Below are 15,695 nucleotides of genomic sequence, written 5' to 3'. Positions count from 1 at the left end.
ACACACACACATAACTCTTCAGTTATAACTATTGCCACAATTGCTTGAACTTTTAAAATGATGTTCAGGACTGAAATCAGTACACTTTATCTAGTGTTCAGTCTACATGACTACGTCTTTATCCTGTATGTGTCTGTACAAAAGTGAAAGGGAAGTGGACTACTAGGTTGCCTGTCATCAATAAAAGCAGAAAAACATATCCAGTTATCTTGACTGCATACAGCAAAAAAACAATATAGCAACCTGTACTTAGACATTTTTAGTTTCCTTACTGCCTTTTTCTTCATTGTTGTGGTGCTCTCGCAGTAGGTCATAACTACTTCACATCAACCCCCGAGTTTCATATTTTCTATTTACCACATGCCACACTGTGCAAAGACACTCATTTACGAAATGTGATGTTAGCCCTGTCACACGATGCAACACGCACTCCGTTATGTTGTTGTACTGTAGACGTCCACAGAGAAGCCCCCCCACCAAGTTTGAAGTATGTGTTGTTTTCCTCTGTCCCACTTGTCCCTCATTATTGCTGCGCCTTTATATTAAACTCAGCAAAACAGAGATGAAACGATGTCATGAAAAAATATATTCTGTAGACATTTCAAGGCTGAAACACCTGAGGGATATTGATCCTGGACACGGATTTGTTTAAAATTTGATAAAAATACTATCAAAGCCAGAGAAAATCTGAGGGCTAGAATAGCAATTTTTATTGAACATATAACTCGTCATATTTTTAAGATGTTCAAAAGGTGCACTGCAGCCAAATATTATGTAAAATGTACTGTTTGAAGCTTGAAGGAAGGAAAATAGAGATATATTTGAATTGAAAAACAAAAGAAGAGAACTGGGGGGAAAAAATATTGTTTTGAAAAGTGAAAAGAGAAAGAAAGTTATTCAGAAATTATTTTAAAAGATGAACAGTTTCTTTAAAAAAAGACGTACTTCTAGATAGTTATTAACTTACACAAACACCAGTTAAGGGCTCTTTGCAACATTGTGTGTATTGGTACCCAAACAGACACACACACACACACACACACACACACATACACAGTGCAGAGCAGAGTGAAAGCTGCCACACACACAGACCTTGTTTGACAGCAGGACTCTGCAGAGCAGGTGAAGTGACACGTAGGAGATGACGGACGGCTTAAAGAAGAGTCAAGGACTTGAGAATGGAGTGAGTGATATCGAGGAACATTCTGGTCAACACAGCAGCGCCGGCAGCAGTTTCTCAGCCCGCAGCGACTCAGCGGCTCAGAGCAGCGCTGTCTCCTCCAGACGCACTGTGAGGAAGCCTGAGGCCGCTGCAGTAATCTACTTTACTCTGGGATTAGCAGCTCTCTGCAGGTGCCACTCACTGTCTCTCAGTCTCCGTCCAGACCTCTCTAACACTCTCCCTCACTAGTCATGACTCATGTCCCTGTGTGTGTCCGCCCTGCTCCTACCTACTCAAATCAGTGGTCTGAAAGACTTTTTATCAAAGAAGCCGATCATTTTTCATCAGTAATCAAGAGGAGGGATGAGGGGTCCTGATGTAGTCTATAAGGACGGCTTGTTGGATGTTCCAATAGCTTCAGAAACCCTCTCCACCCTTCACAACTCTCTGCTGTCGGATTAGGGGGCCCTTTGTCAGTTCCTTTCTGTGACTACATTTTATGACATTCACACTCGATTAACACTGAAATTGTCCAGCTTTGTGGATGGTTCAAACTTCTCTATCTTTCTTTGTACGTTTGGTATAAAATGTGCGCAGTTCTCCGCATGTTTCGAGATCCCCTACTCCAAATGATCCCCAGTTCTTTCATCTGACCTTCCAGACAGGGTCACGCATCAGACACTCTGATGTGGAGCAGATTGTATAGGGGACCCTGCATGCGTGGAAAAGAAATTGTTCTTTACACAGCTAAATCGGACAACATGGAATTTAAGTAAGGACCACTAACCGAGTATTAGGTTCATTAAACTCACTGTTCTCTCTATTCTCCGACAAAAAAGTTACCACCACCAGTGATGAATGGGAGTCAGGAAACAGCAGACCTTGCTCCGAGTTAAAGAGAGAAGAGTGTGTAAAACTGAATGCTGCACCAGAAAGAGCTTACACATTCAGACTGCAGCTATTTGCTCTGCAGAGGGTTAAAGGTCAAACTGATGAATATCTTCCCCTGAAAACAAAAGATCTTGGCTCATTATACATCTCATGGAAAATACCATCGTATGTCAGATGATCTAATGTTGCCATGACAACTACAGAAGTACAGAGGAGGTGCGCGCGCACACACACACACGTAGAGACAGACAGGTGAGCAGGCGACACGTTCCTGTAGGATGAGGCCTACACAGATGATGTCTCCGCTGTACGCGTGACAAGAGGCGTGGAGGATATAAAGAGCCAGATGAATAATGAGCTTCTTATCATCTGCTCCATCGTTTCCATATCTCCTCTGCTTTCCTGTTCGCTCCATCTCCATGTCTCTTCACTCACCCCCCTCCCCCCTTAAATGGGCCAAATATTTCCCTAGGACCACTCTCCTGTATAAAATATAAACATTACACCGGGAATATTCAATTATGTGACGCCAGAAAGCTTTTCTCAAAAGAAAACTCCATAAAGGTGGAGCTGGATATTGATATAGACGATTTCTACGCCTCAAGCAAGTCAGATAGTGGCAGTTCATGTATTCAGCTTGCAAGGAAATCAGCACTGTTGACGAAAACTACATGTTATAAGAATGGCAACTAAAACACTTTTAAACAATTACTAGTACTGTAAAATGCATCCTCTAGCCATAAAAAAGGTAAAAGTCCTATGTGATTAATCAATTTGAAGCTAGAACAAACTGATTTTTGGTATTTCTGATTGAAAATGGGCTCAAAACGATTATCCAAATTGTTTAATAGTCAAAGCAACAATTGACTATTAGATTAATCCACTAATTGCTTTATGTCAAATCCTCACTGTCTGTCTCTCCTTCCTATACACAGACACATGCTCCTGGGTGTTCAGATTCTCCAGTTTTACAGCCACCTCCTGTTTCTTTGACTAATTCAAGGCGATGAGATCTGTTACAGACGCAGATAAGCCAGCTTGGAGGCATGAGCCCTGAAGAAAGCTGATGCTTTTTCCTTCTTTCTTGCCACAAACAGTCGCCATCTGCCATTTAAATGCAAGCACCTGTTGGTTTCCGACCAAGGGACCATGGAGAGGAAGTCGACAAACATCTGGCTCACATACGCCTGTCTGTCTGCCTGTCTTCATGTCACTGAACCTGTTTCATATCCTGCCTCTGCCCACTCATCCCTCTAAACTGGCAGTCTTCAGTCTCCATTGTACAGAAACATCAGTCCTCCTTTTGATTTCTTCTTCTTCCACTTCCACACATGCTCCAGTATCTGACCCAGATCTTGGCTTAATGAAAAACAAACCTGAATGGATGAATAAAACATAAGTGGGGGATGTGAACCTCGTGTCCTTTACATCACTAGCACTAGCTTATCACCCATCTCTCTTCCTCTCTCAAATACAAACATTTTTCTCAGTCTACTACTCATTTACACACATTGGATTCTCCTCAACGTCTCCTGTAATCCTACACAAGTGTCTCCTCTCACTTTCTCTCTCCCTCTCTCCGGTGTGTTTTAGTATGCGGTAGTAAAGTGCTGACTGAGATGACACAGTGCTTCTGCTCTAAGTGTTCTCTAAGAGCTCCAGTACACTCGTTTTTAAATCGAGTTGGATGTGTGCTCAAAAGCTGTTGAAAAACATAGCTGGGTTCAAATGCCACACTCAAGGTATTTCTCAAAAATTTGAAGATGCTGGAGATAATGTTGGTGTTGGAATCCAAAACAAAGACCAAGTCACAGCTAATAATACAGGAGGAAGAAGAGCCTTTAGAACATATTCTGGTATGCTTTTACTGCGACAAAAAGCAGACAAGGAAATTGCATGTGTATTCTCCAAACAAAACACTGAGATGGCATGGAGAGTAAGTCCTCTTCTTTAGCTTTTCTTCACGAAGGATGAGGAGGTAAACAAGTGCTGCTTGGTAAAAACAAATTACTACTACCATGAAAAAGGAACCAATTACACTGAAGAAATCACAAAATAATGATGTTTTTGCTCTTGAATGCGAAAGCTATTTGTGGGTACTGTTACTGAATATGCCTACCCATTGTGCCTTCAAAGTTGATGATTTATGTGTGACAATATATTAATGATGTCTTCTAGGATGCCAAAAAGACCAGGTTTAAGTCAGTGGCCATAAAAAAAAAATCATCCTTGCATTTGTTCCTAAATTGTGCATAAACACAAGCACACACACAGAATCTAAGTTAAAGGGCACCTATCATGCAAAATGCACTTTTGTACGTCTTTTATACATGAATATGTGTCCCTGGTGTTCCAGGGAACTCACCAAGTGTCAGAAAACACAACCCTCTATATTTTCCTCCATACCCAAATCTCTTAAAAAGGGGCTGCAACGGATCTGATACAGACTGATCCAGATTGTAACACTTCTANACTACACCAAGTGTCAGAAAACACAACCCTCTATATTTTCCTCCATACCCAAATCTCTTAAAAAGGGGCTGCAACGGATCTGATACAGACTGATCCAGATTGTAACACTTCTATGACGTCACAGAAGTGGCGCTACGGCTATTGGGTCAACTCCACCAATCAGGAGGAGACAGCCAGGGACATTGCCGTTCGAAAGCGCTGGAGACGCTGTAGTACATATGCCAGGCCTGTAGATGGTGCTGTTCTCACAGAATCAGCCCATGAAAAGTGTTAAATTGAGCGAAATGAGAAATGGCTAAAATGCATGATCTGTTTGATATTATGGTCCTACACTATATTATTCAAATATAGCATGATAGGTCCACTTTAAGCATGATTTTGAAATGGTTCTTTGGTTAGTGTTAAAGAAAAAAAAGCTTTGTGTTGTATAAAACAAAAACAGTCTCTGTAGGTTTATGTGCTTTCAGGGAACTCAGGAAAATCATAACAAACAGAATTCCTGGTCTCAAGTTGTTTGTCAAAGTCAAGTTGTTTGCAGGTTCCCCACTGGTGAAACAAATAAAGAAATCACACACTGTCCACATCAATCACAAAGCCACCTGCAGGCCTTTTTTGTCTAATATATGTATTGCCCGTGGAACAAGCTTGTTTCTATTTCCTTTCGCTGCGCTGACAACCTAAAATGACTGTGTGAGGGAGAGTGATATTTGACATTTTCATTATAATGACAACTCTTCTCTAGTTCCAAAAATATCTACCAAAATGTGGCAAAGCCCTCCCATTTGGTTTGGAAAAACATAACAAAATGTGAAAGTAATACACAGCGCTAAGGACACTTTGAAGCGCTCGGACCACCTGCAGGCTACACTGAAATAGTTTATTCATTTAAATGCTCGGCTAATAAATAAATAAATATAAAGAAGGACCTATAAAACAAATACATTGTTTCAGCCTTTTACTGGCAGCTGAGCATATACATGCGCATACATATTCATAAACAAACAGCTGCTGCTGCTTATGACATTATAAGCCTGTCAAGTGCAGTGACTGTTTAGAGTTGGTTGATGAACAGCGATTGTATTATGTGATTACTAACTGCTAACAAACTCTCTTTCTCTCTCGCTCACACACACAGACACCTACACACAGACAGTCAGAGAGTGGGCCCCAATCCGCTCAGACTGGTGACACACCTCATCAAACTGTGGTCTGTTATAAGTGGTGCTGACACGTGTGTTTGTGTGTCTTTGAGCGTCTGCCTGTGTCCATAATCATAGCAGCGTGTGTGTGTGTGTGTGTGTGTGTGTGTGTGTGTGTGTGTGTGTGTGTGTGTGTGTGTGTGTGTGTGTGTCAGCGTCTGTGCGGCAGGAGTGGGCCTTCCCAGCACTTGGTGGTGGTCTGGTTTCCGCTCAGACGGCTGTGAAGTGGCCTGATGAGAGCTCACACATGGTGGCGGCCAGACGAGGCTGATCTCCTGTTGGAACCGCAGCGCTCCGACGGCTGGACGGCAGAACTCCCCGGTCTGTGTGGCCGATAATTAACAGTGACAAGACATTTAGCAAAGACTTGGGTCTGTTATAGAAATAAGTTGTCTTTAATGATCGAGCTCTCAGTGTTCAAGCGAGAATGTTATAGTCATGAGCTACATCAGGGCTTCAACAGTGTGTATCTACTTTTTGAATGTTGTCAACTCTTTTACCCTCTTCAGATTAAAGGGGGTTTTCCAGTGAAATAATATTGCAGTTCCATAAAGTTGGGCCAGATTTTTAACAAGGCTGGTCATAACAGGAGCAGCAGATATCCTGACTTTAAATAAGGGTCAAGCTCCCAAAACACTCAGGCAATTATTTCCCATGATGCAATGCGATATTGTCTTTGCTAAATCCTTGCACTTGTCGAGTGGATGGGGTCTTGTAGGATGATAACCCTAGATATGTGAAACTCCGACGAGATGTTTGAGGTTAGGCTTTGACCCCAAATGTTTAAGGTCACGTTTTTTTCGTAGGTTTCTGCTGGGATATCATTTACTATCATGTTTACGACTCGCAAGTTTTTTTCTGGCAGAAAAGCGCCGGCAAAACACTGGTATGTTCAACTCGAAGTGCTCAAAGCGTTCACACAATAAATTCAGAGTGCTAAAAGAAGAAGCTGGGTGTAGCACTTTTTCTTAAAGCTGCTAAAGTGTTGCCCTAATCAGAAACAACTGAAATACGACCATAGCACTAATAAGAAACACTACATTGATACTGATAGTAGTTTTATAGGTCTCAAGTGTAAACCCAATAACAAACGAGACACATTTCTGACTTTGTTCAACTTGGGGGGGAGGGTGTGACTTTGCAAGTTGTGTTTACAAGTGTCAGACAGCCGACTTTAAATATACAGATAGTCTAGGTGACAAATTACAGGCGGACAGTCTGTTTAAATAAGTGTTTTAACATAACAAGTTCAGATGTTTCCATATAAAGGGTCAGTGAATAGTTTGAGCAGTTTAAAAAAGGATAAAACCATGTGCTATGGCCTTCACAGTCACCAAAGACAAATATGTTCTTTAATTTGTCCTTTCTTCAATGATCCTGTATCCGGGGCTTTTTCTAGCTCCTAAATGTGCTCTGATCCTACAGTGATATATGCGTATGGTAGCCTGAGGGACCACTTCTAACTCTTGATCTCAGTTCAGCGACAGTATGTGAGCACTATGAATTTATAAAACACACCTTCCTGGAGTGAATCATACATACTACCATGCTCTTCTCTATTCTGGGACTAAACATGTCGTGTTCGAATTCCCCACCCTCGCTTCTCACCTTTACATCACCATCTGCAGTGGCACACTCGCTGTACTCCCTCTCCTCTTATCCTCATCTAGGTCTCTCCCCACATCCCCTCCATCCTTCAGCCTCCCAGACTGACTCATTATACTACAAGCCTCCTTCAAAATGCCTTTCCTCTCTCGTTTGCTTCTTTCTCACCCGCTTCTCACCTTTTTTCTTCTCTCATACACTCTTGACTTCCTCTTTCCTCTCTCCACCCTCCTTTTCACCGGATCTGTCTCATCCACCTTTTATTCCTTGCCATCTTCCTCTTTTCTCACCCCTTCCGCTCCCAACCCTCTTTTAGCTTGGATGAGGTTTTCTGGTGTCTGCATGGTTCAGTTCATGCACCCCTTCCTTCCTCTCCAGCATTCTTAAACCAAAAGGCATGACTCCCTCCTCCTGTCACCCCTTGACTCAATGGCGCCCATCACAGAGTCAATGAGTCACACTTCTCTTCATCCTTGCCATGAGAAAAGGCCTAAAACACACACAGAGAGAGAGAGAGAGAGAGACCCCTTGACTGATTTCCCAGGTTCTCTCCATCATTAGCCCGATATTAAACAATAGGGAGCAGAATAACCAGCTGCTATCCACAACCAGCTGTGCTATCACTCTATATCTGTGTGTGTGTGTGTGTGTGTGTGTGTGTGTGTGTGTGTGTGTGTGTGTGTGTGTGCTGCATGCTCCATTCTTTTCAGAATGCTGACATCTTTGTTAAAGCCAATATTAACTTTTCCCAAATTGGTCGCTTTTGATCATTTTCTGGCCGTCCTCTCTCACTTGTGTGTGTGCGCGTGCGTGTGAGTGTGAGTGCGTGTGAGTGTGTGTGTGTGTGCGCGAGTGTGTGGAAGCCTATCTCCATAATTAGGGCAGACCAACCACACATGGGTCTCCCCTGACACTTCCCCTCCAAGACCTAAATATTCATGAGACTCTAAACGCTTTCATGAGCTCTGTAATTATGGCCAGAAAATACACGGAGAGAGACAAAGACAGTAAAAGGGAGAGAGTGGGAAGCAGGGGAGGAAATGCCCTCACACTTTTTCTAAAACACCGGCTGTCCCATAGTGTAAGCAGATCATATCCCATTGAGCTCCATCTAAACGGGAATATTAAAGCCCAGCAGCTGATACACTAATTACTCTCAGCCATGAAGGGACATGATGCTTTATAATGTTGCACTGGTAACAGATGCATGGACATATGGAGCTTTAGTGTCACAACAGCCATTTTAGTCAACAGCCTCACACAGAAATCGACCAGGAATCATTATCAATAATCAGTTATGGTGGTAGTTGTTTTTGTGATGACTACTATAAACAGTCTCCCTCAGTTTATCTCCCATTTAGCTCCAAGTATCTGCCAGGTAGAGCGAAAAACCACAGATGTACTGCAAGTGACTGGTCTAATCTTGCTAGTGCAGGTTCAGTAAAAGCTTTTCCCCTGAAGATTTAGCGAGTAGAAACTAAAACACCTACTCATCATCATCCAGTATGCCACGAACTCCTGTTGGGTGAAGTTTAGACATGTCTATCGAGAAACCCTGCCTACACACACGGCTTTACAGTGGGAGATATTGTTGGTACACACCCAATCATAGAAGGTGTCAGATACTATTTGATAATGTGATGACCACTGCTGCTGTGTCTATAAATATGGCCTTCCCCCATAAATTGATCATATATATATATTTATTAACGAATTACCCTTTGTTACCTTGACTTTTGACTTTCTCGAATGCCTCAACGGTTAACGAAGAAATCAAAAACGTAAAAATGGGGGTGGCTTTTAACAAAAATAGTATGTATTATTAATGACATAAAGCATACTTCTGACATCCAATATTAGTGTGAATATGATGTGTTGAAGTGTGCTGTCTAGTATATTTTTGGGTTTATAAGTAAATCGTTGGAGAAGCCAGCAAGGATTCCTGTAACAAAAACACTCTGAGATGATACATGAGAAGACTCTAAAGCTTTTAAAGATAGAGAGAGAGAGAGAGAGAGAGAGAGAGAGTCTCTGACAGGATATTATTTGCTTTTCGTAAAACAAAAAGAAATCTTAAATCATCCAAGAAGACAATGTTGTTCTAGGTATACATGAGCACTTAAACCTCCTGTTAGTTTTCCCTCCATCGCATTATATTTTCACACACACACACGCCAGCTTTGAATTCCAGGATGAGTCAATCGATTTGATCCAAGTGGAAAAGCTATCAGATAATCTGCCGGAAGCTGTGAAATGCAGCCAGGAGCAGGGCGAGGCAGCGGATTCAGAGCCGATTGTCCACATTGACACATAATGACGTTTCACTGACACACACGCACACACAGACACAATAAATCAACACAATAAATCAACACAAGATGACAAATGAGCAAGAGCACAGCAACTCAGACACTCCTGTCATTTATATGTAAATGAGCACCTCACTACTTCCACGCTTAACAATTCTAAAAGATAGATCAAATTTCCAATGAGATCCGACAAGATGTCAAGACACGATGAGAGGGAGCCACAGTAAAACCCAACGATTCGTGACCAGATGAAGGAAAATGAACTGATACGACCAGTTTTACAAAAGTGGACATTAGCAGTAACTAATCCGTTTGTCACAACACTAATGATTTCATGTTGCCTCTCCGAGGGCTCCACTGCTGGCGTGTCAGGCGATAAGCAGCGTCAGGCGGACTTTGATTAATGACTCGCTGCTGCATCTTCCCTTGACAAACTCAAGCGTATCACAGGATGACAACAAGATGACAAGCAGCATCAACCTCGCCCCGATAAACTGATGAGCAAGCTATAAACAAGGAGAAGCAATTCAACAGTAAAGTTGCACACAAGAGATTTTCAGGAATAGACAACATCTCTGCCACTCAGTGGACTGTCAGGCTCCAGGAGGGAATCTAGCCATCTTACTGTAAAGTGCACCATTACTTGAGTTAGGCTGTCATTGTAATGACCTTTGAGAGTAAGCAGGTACAACACACAAACACACAGGTGTGCACACACACACAAGTTGCACAGTGCATTTAGACACTAAGTGCCTGTCAAGGGTAGGAGGAACACATCATCTTCCAGTTTGTTTCCCCTCTGCATCAGCTGATGTCATTGACTTTAGAGCGCAGCGGTGCATGAGAGGGCTGTTTTCCCTGAGTGACATGTGTGTATTTATATATGTGCGCGTGTGTGTCTGTGTTCAAGAGAGTGTCTGTGATTTTTCTGTGGGCTCAGCAGTCTATCACTGACTTAACAAAAGGCTGCTGCATAAAAAGTAATTCCCACTCCCATCTGTCGGTCTAAGATGAATACATTTACATGTTTGTCCTTGGGCAGAAATATATAAATGAAATGGTGAACCACACAGACTGACAGAAAGCTATCCAATTATCCATTGCATACATAGCTGAATACGTTGATTGTCAGATCCTTAATCAGCCTTCAGCCATGCTAGTGGCTCAGACAGCTCTTACTTGAGTCAATGCTAACCTTAGCATGCTAACATGCTCACAATGGCAATTTTAACAGCTGGTGTAAAGAATGTATAATGTCAACTATGTTCATTACCTTAGTTTAGCATATTTGCATGCTAATTGCTAACATTTGCTAATCAGCAATACTTGCACAGCTGAGACGCATGTCACTTGGTACCAATTTGGCATATTTCCAAATTCCTAATTACTATGAGATGCTTGCATAACCTTGAGCGTACTTTAATCAGGGTCGACTGAACAGTTAAATGTATCAGCAGGGAAGCATTCAATCCAACATTTATGGGACATAACGTTTCTAAAAAGATACATTTGTCATTAATTAATATTAACTTTAGTTTAAACTAACTTTCATATTCTCCTATATATATATATAATATTACATAGTTCTTTACCAGACCAGAGTTGCATACAAAGTTAAGGAATCACACAGTAGTTACTACAATGTATCCTCAGAGGGGCTTGGATGGTTGTAGTTATATTTTATGAAAATGTGTCCAGTAGTTAATACAATATTTTAAGGTGTCCCTTTCTGCTCTGGGAAATACTGTGATTGCGGTAAAAACTAATATGTTTTCCATTTTACATACAAATGACTGATAATTAATGAAAATGCTTGCTAGTTGCAACCGTAGTTCAACACATAGATCTTTCAAAACTCCAATTCAACACTTTGCTCATGCTTGCCAAATGTGACTCTCTCACCATCAGAAACACAACACTGTGATCTATTCTGCGCCTTCATTGAGACTAATTTGAGGCTTCACAGGTTCAGATCTCTGAGCCTTCGGGTGGTACTCTGCAATAGCACATTCAAAACACAGTGGGGAGGCATGGAAATCAAGTCATTTAAAATAATGACCTCTGATGGAAAACAGCTTCTCCTGACAATGTTGGCTATCTTGTCACCACTTCGCCTTGTGCGTCACTGAATGATGAGCACCGTGACACGATGGTCACTGAGCAGATTAGCAATTTGTCCAGCAACTGGCAAGAAAAGAAGAAATGTAATTTAAATGTTAACTATGTGACCAAGAGGTTAATTATTTGATGCTCAATAACAGAGTTAACTCCTTGGCGGTTATTGCCTTTGAGAACTATCCAATAAAAGTCACTCATCTCTGCATTTAAATAAGTAATCTGACATTGCTGGCACCCTCCTGTACAGGGATTACTCCAACAAGCTTCAGGCAGACGTTCCACTATCTCAGTTTAAAGATTTGTACCGCTCTACAGATAATGCCAGTCAGTATCTTTTCAATTTAAGTAGCAGTGACAGGGTGTGATAAGGCACAGCAGAGTTAAAAACCCTTATCTGGCCTACAAGCTGAGTCCCATCTGCCTCTTTCCTCACACTGACTCATAATGCTGCTTATTAGTCCTTCTGGAGGGATAAGGGGGAGAAGGGGAGATTTTTTTAAGGAGGGGAAAAGCAGGAAAGAAAGACAGAGAGAAAACAGATTAGGAGGGAGAGAGCTGAGCAGGAGGAGAGAAAAAATTCAAAGAATGTACAACACTGGAAACAGCAGGAGGAAAATGCTAATATATTTTCTTACACTGAAAACTGCAGGTGGGAAACATAAAACTAATTCTAAACCCACATAGTGTGACTTGAGGTGAAATCAGTTGAGCATGTTTGCTAAGAGTAATTGAAATGTGTAAGACAGCTTTGTTGCTATCGTCTCTGAAAGTAGTTGAAGATTGGGATTAAGTACTGGAAGAAGCTGAACTGTGCTGAAAAGTATCAACATGTCACTGAAAAGTTCCAACGAAGTAGAAGCGTCAGTAGTTAAAGTGTCAATGAGTTCAAGAACTGAAGGCAGTAACGCAGAAGAACAGGACAGGAAACAAAGTGCTGTGAAGAGGCAGGCGAGGAAGACGTGTGCAACATGAGGTTTGACAAAGGTAATGGGGAATACCATGGGAAACAGGAAGGAGAAGAAGAGGGGGAAAGTAGGAAATTATGGATGGAAGATTAAAGAGAAGAAGAAAGAGGCTCTGAGGGGAGGTGCTGGTGAGCAGATTGATCTCCCGCAGCGACCGGACGGTCAGATCCAGCAGACAGATAAATGACTCCCTGTCACCATTACAACGCTGCATCCCCTCCTTCTCCTCCATCTCTCCATCCCCTCATCTCTCTCCCCACCAGACACCCCCTCCCTTATCCTGACAGGTCATCAATCAACCAGCAAACCACACACACACACACACACACACACACACACACACACACACACACACACACACACACGCACACGCACACACACACGCACCCTGTTTACACTGATCTCTCTCTGCTACCTTTCCTCTCCTCAGCTCTTCTTTTACAATCTCTCTCTGCTCCTCCTCCTCTTCCTGCCCTCACCATCTGCACTGCATTTTTCATGTCCTTGTCACCTTACCCATCAGAGTCGAGTAAATGTCAAGGTGGACCCACAGAGAGAATGAATCACTAATGGAAGTCCTGCGAGGAAAGGTACTGTTACCAAATACAGACACCTATAACTCTCTAAAAACTACTGCTGGTCTAGAGACACTTCCTGTGGCACTTCTGTTGAATATTCAGTATATTTAGGATTAGAATGCAAAACAGCAAATGTTGGTTATTAAAGGTTATAAAACGGACAAGTCAAATCAAGCAATCTGATTGGTTCTTAGCCGTGATATACTGAGCGTATACCACGGGTAGAATTGTAAGTTACTTTTCACAACAAGTCAGTATCCCTCCGCGTCTGAGAAAAACAGTATACCGTTGGGCTTTTCATACTGGAACTGGAACAAGAAAGCAGCGGAGAAGTAACGGGGCAGAAGCCCTCCTTTTTGACGCAGCGGTCCAGACATAGACATCAAACGGCAAAACATATTCCGTGTGCAGTTCCTTTGGCATTAGGGCAGGGATATCTAGATACTTTTGAAGGTTTAACATAATGAATTGTGCTACTTTTAAAGCAAGCAACAATGTTTTCAAATCTGTAATCAAAGAGGTCTGCAAAAACGCTATCGACCAATCAGATTGCTTGATTTGACTTGTCAGTTTTATAAATATATTTAAATTTCTTCCGTTACGAAACAAATTTACAAAGCATAAAATGGAAACATTTAAGATTAACTTCGACCTCCGGGGGGGTCTTACTNAACCCCTTTGACATCTTAGGGATCATGGTTAGAAACCACTGGGTGAGACAAAGTGCACTATCAAAGTAACGTTTGTTTCAAAAGGATTAACCTTTAATAACCAACATTTGCTGTTTTGCATTCTAATCCTAAATATACTGAATATTCAACAGAAGTGCCACAGGAAGTGTCTCTAGACCAGCAGTAGTTTTTAGAGAGTTATAGGTGNAGCTGTGATATAATGAGCATATATCACGGCCTGAAGTGAGCTATTGCTTTTATAAAACGGTTACCAAGTGTGGCAATATGAAAGAAAAATACACACTCTTAGAGTGTGTATTTTTCTTTCATATTGCCACACTTGGTAACCGTTTTATAAAAGCAATAGCTCACTTCAGGCCGTGATATATGCTCATTATATCACAGCTAAGGGGGTTGTCGACCCTCCGCTCGCGTCGGGCCGAACCACGCCCCTTAGCTGTGATATAATGAGCATATACCACGGCCTGTCGTGAGCTATTGCTTAATTAATCCTTTTGAAACAAACGTTACTTTGATAGTGCACTTTGTCTCAGCCAGTGGTTTCTAACCATGATCCCTAAGATGTCAAAGGGGTTAAATGTTTTTTGACTAACTTTATAATCTTTTCTCTTTTATTGTGAAATACCAGAGAGTTATACGTACCTGTGTATGGCTGTCAAACTCTCACATTAAACAATCTCAGAAACATCACTTTGGGTAAAACTAGTCTTATAGACAAGCAATGGATGACAAGAGGTCCCTACAAGAGTTGGCTTCAATTTGAGAGGTCACAGATCACGACGAGCCACAAAGATTGTAAACTACTGGTATACTTTTTGAATCCATGGTTTCTTTGGATTTCTAATAAATGCACATCTCTCATTGATCACTTATAATTCATCCCTTACACCACTTGCATGCAATACAGAGAGATTCAGTCAACCTTTCCATCACATTACTGTGTGTGAGGTAGGACGACAGATGAGTTGCCATTGGTGTGAGAGGTAAACCCAATGTGTAGAAACATCGCGTGAAACCTTGCGCATTGAGGTAAACTGTGTCTAAGTATTTCTGATGTTAACCTGTAAGAGCTTTAGCTGGATATTTAAGAAGAGGTGACAAACTAATAGTAACCATCGATGTACAAAGGGCAATACTTTTAATGTCAGTGTAAGTTATACATGTATAAAGTCAATTAACGGTCCAAACATGGTTTTAAGATACTTTTTGAAGGAAAACCCATCGTTGTTCTCGCCTTCCTACAACTACACATAACCTTGTGCTCCAGATGCTGTGGTGAGCTCATCCGGTGTAAACAGAGGAACACTCACCGAACACAAACTCAGCTCCACTCCAAATGACACTTTTCTCCAATTATCTCACCACGAATGAAGAAGGGCCGAGTCTCTCCTCTTCTCTGCAAATGTCCACGAGGTTATTCCGGCGATGTTACTTGTGTTTTCGCGATGCAGCGGCGGTTTCTTTGTTGCAGCAAACTGCAGCTCGATACATCCAGGCACCAGGGACCCGACGCTGAGTGTCAATTTACTCCGCAGAACGAGCGCTGATTGGTCGCTTCCACCACAACACAGAGTTCTGCTCTCATGCTATTGGCTCAGGCTCCTATGTTGAGTTCAGGGACTACTCGTAAACTCAAACTTCTGTTGATGGAGCTGTACACAAATAATATCAGGACTACTGCAGCTGCTATTACTATTAAAACTA

The 15,695-nt window shown here is 41.8% G+C and overlaps 1 protein-coding gene across 2 annotated transcripts in view; it reads right to left on the bottom strand.

Moving 5' to 3' along the window:
* Positions 1–15,507, bottom strand: part of LOC104944837 (SPRY domain-containing SOCS box protein 4-like) — an 87,102-nt gene extending 71,595 nt beyond the window's left edge. Inside the window, exon 1 of one of the 2 annotated variants that reach the window (XM_010770415.1) lies at positions 15,354–15,507. The gene's annotated coding sequence lies outside the window, so the exon portion shown is untranslated. Of the gene's footprint in view, positions 1–15,301; positions 15,322–15,353 lie in introns of those variants that run through there. The other variant, XM_010770416.1, reaches the window with a different exon arrangement.
* Positions 15,508–15,695: the final 188 nt, after the last annotated feature.

The sequence above is a fragment of the Notothenia coriiceps genome, unplaced genomic scaffold (assembly GCF_000735185.1).
Source record: "Notothenia coriiceps isolate Sejong01 unplaced genomic scaffold, NC01 NC01_scaffold00008957, whole genome shotgun sequence".
NCBI classification, from domain to species: Eukaryota; Metazoa; Chordata; class Actinopteri; order Perciformes; family Nototheniidae; genus Notothenia; species Notothenia coriiceps.
This window is presented reverse-complemented; position numbering and strand designations above follow the sequence as displayed.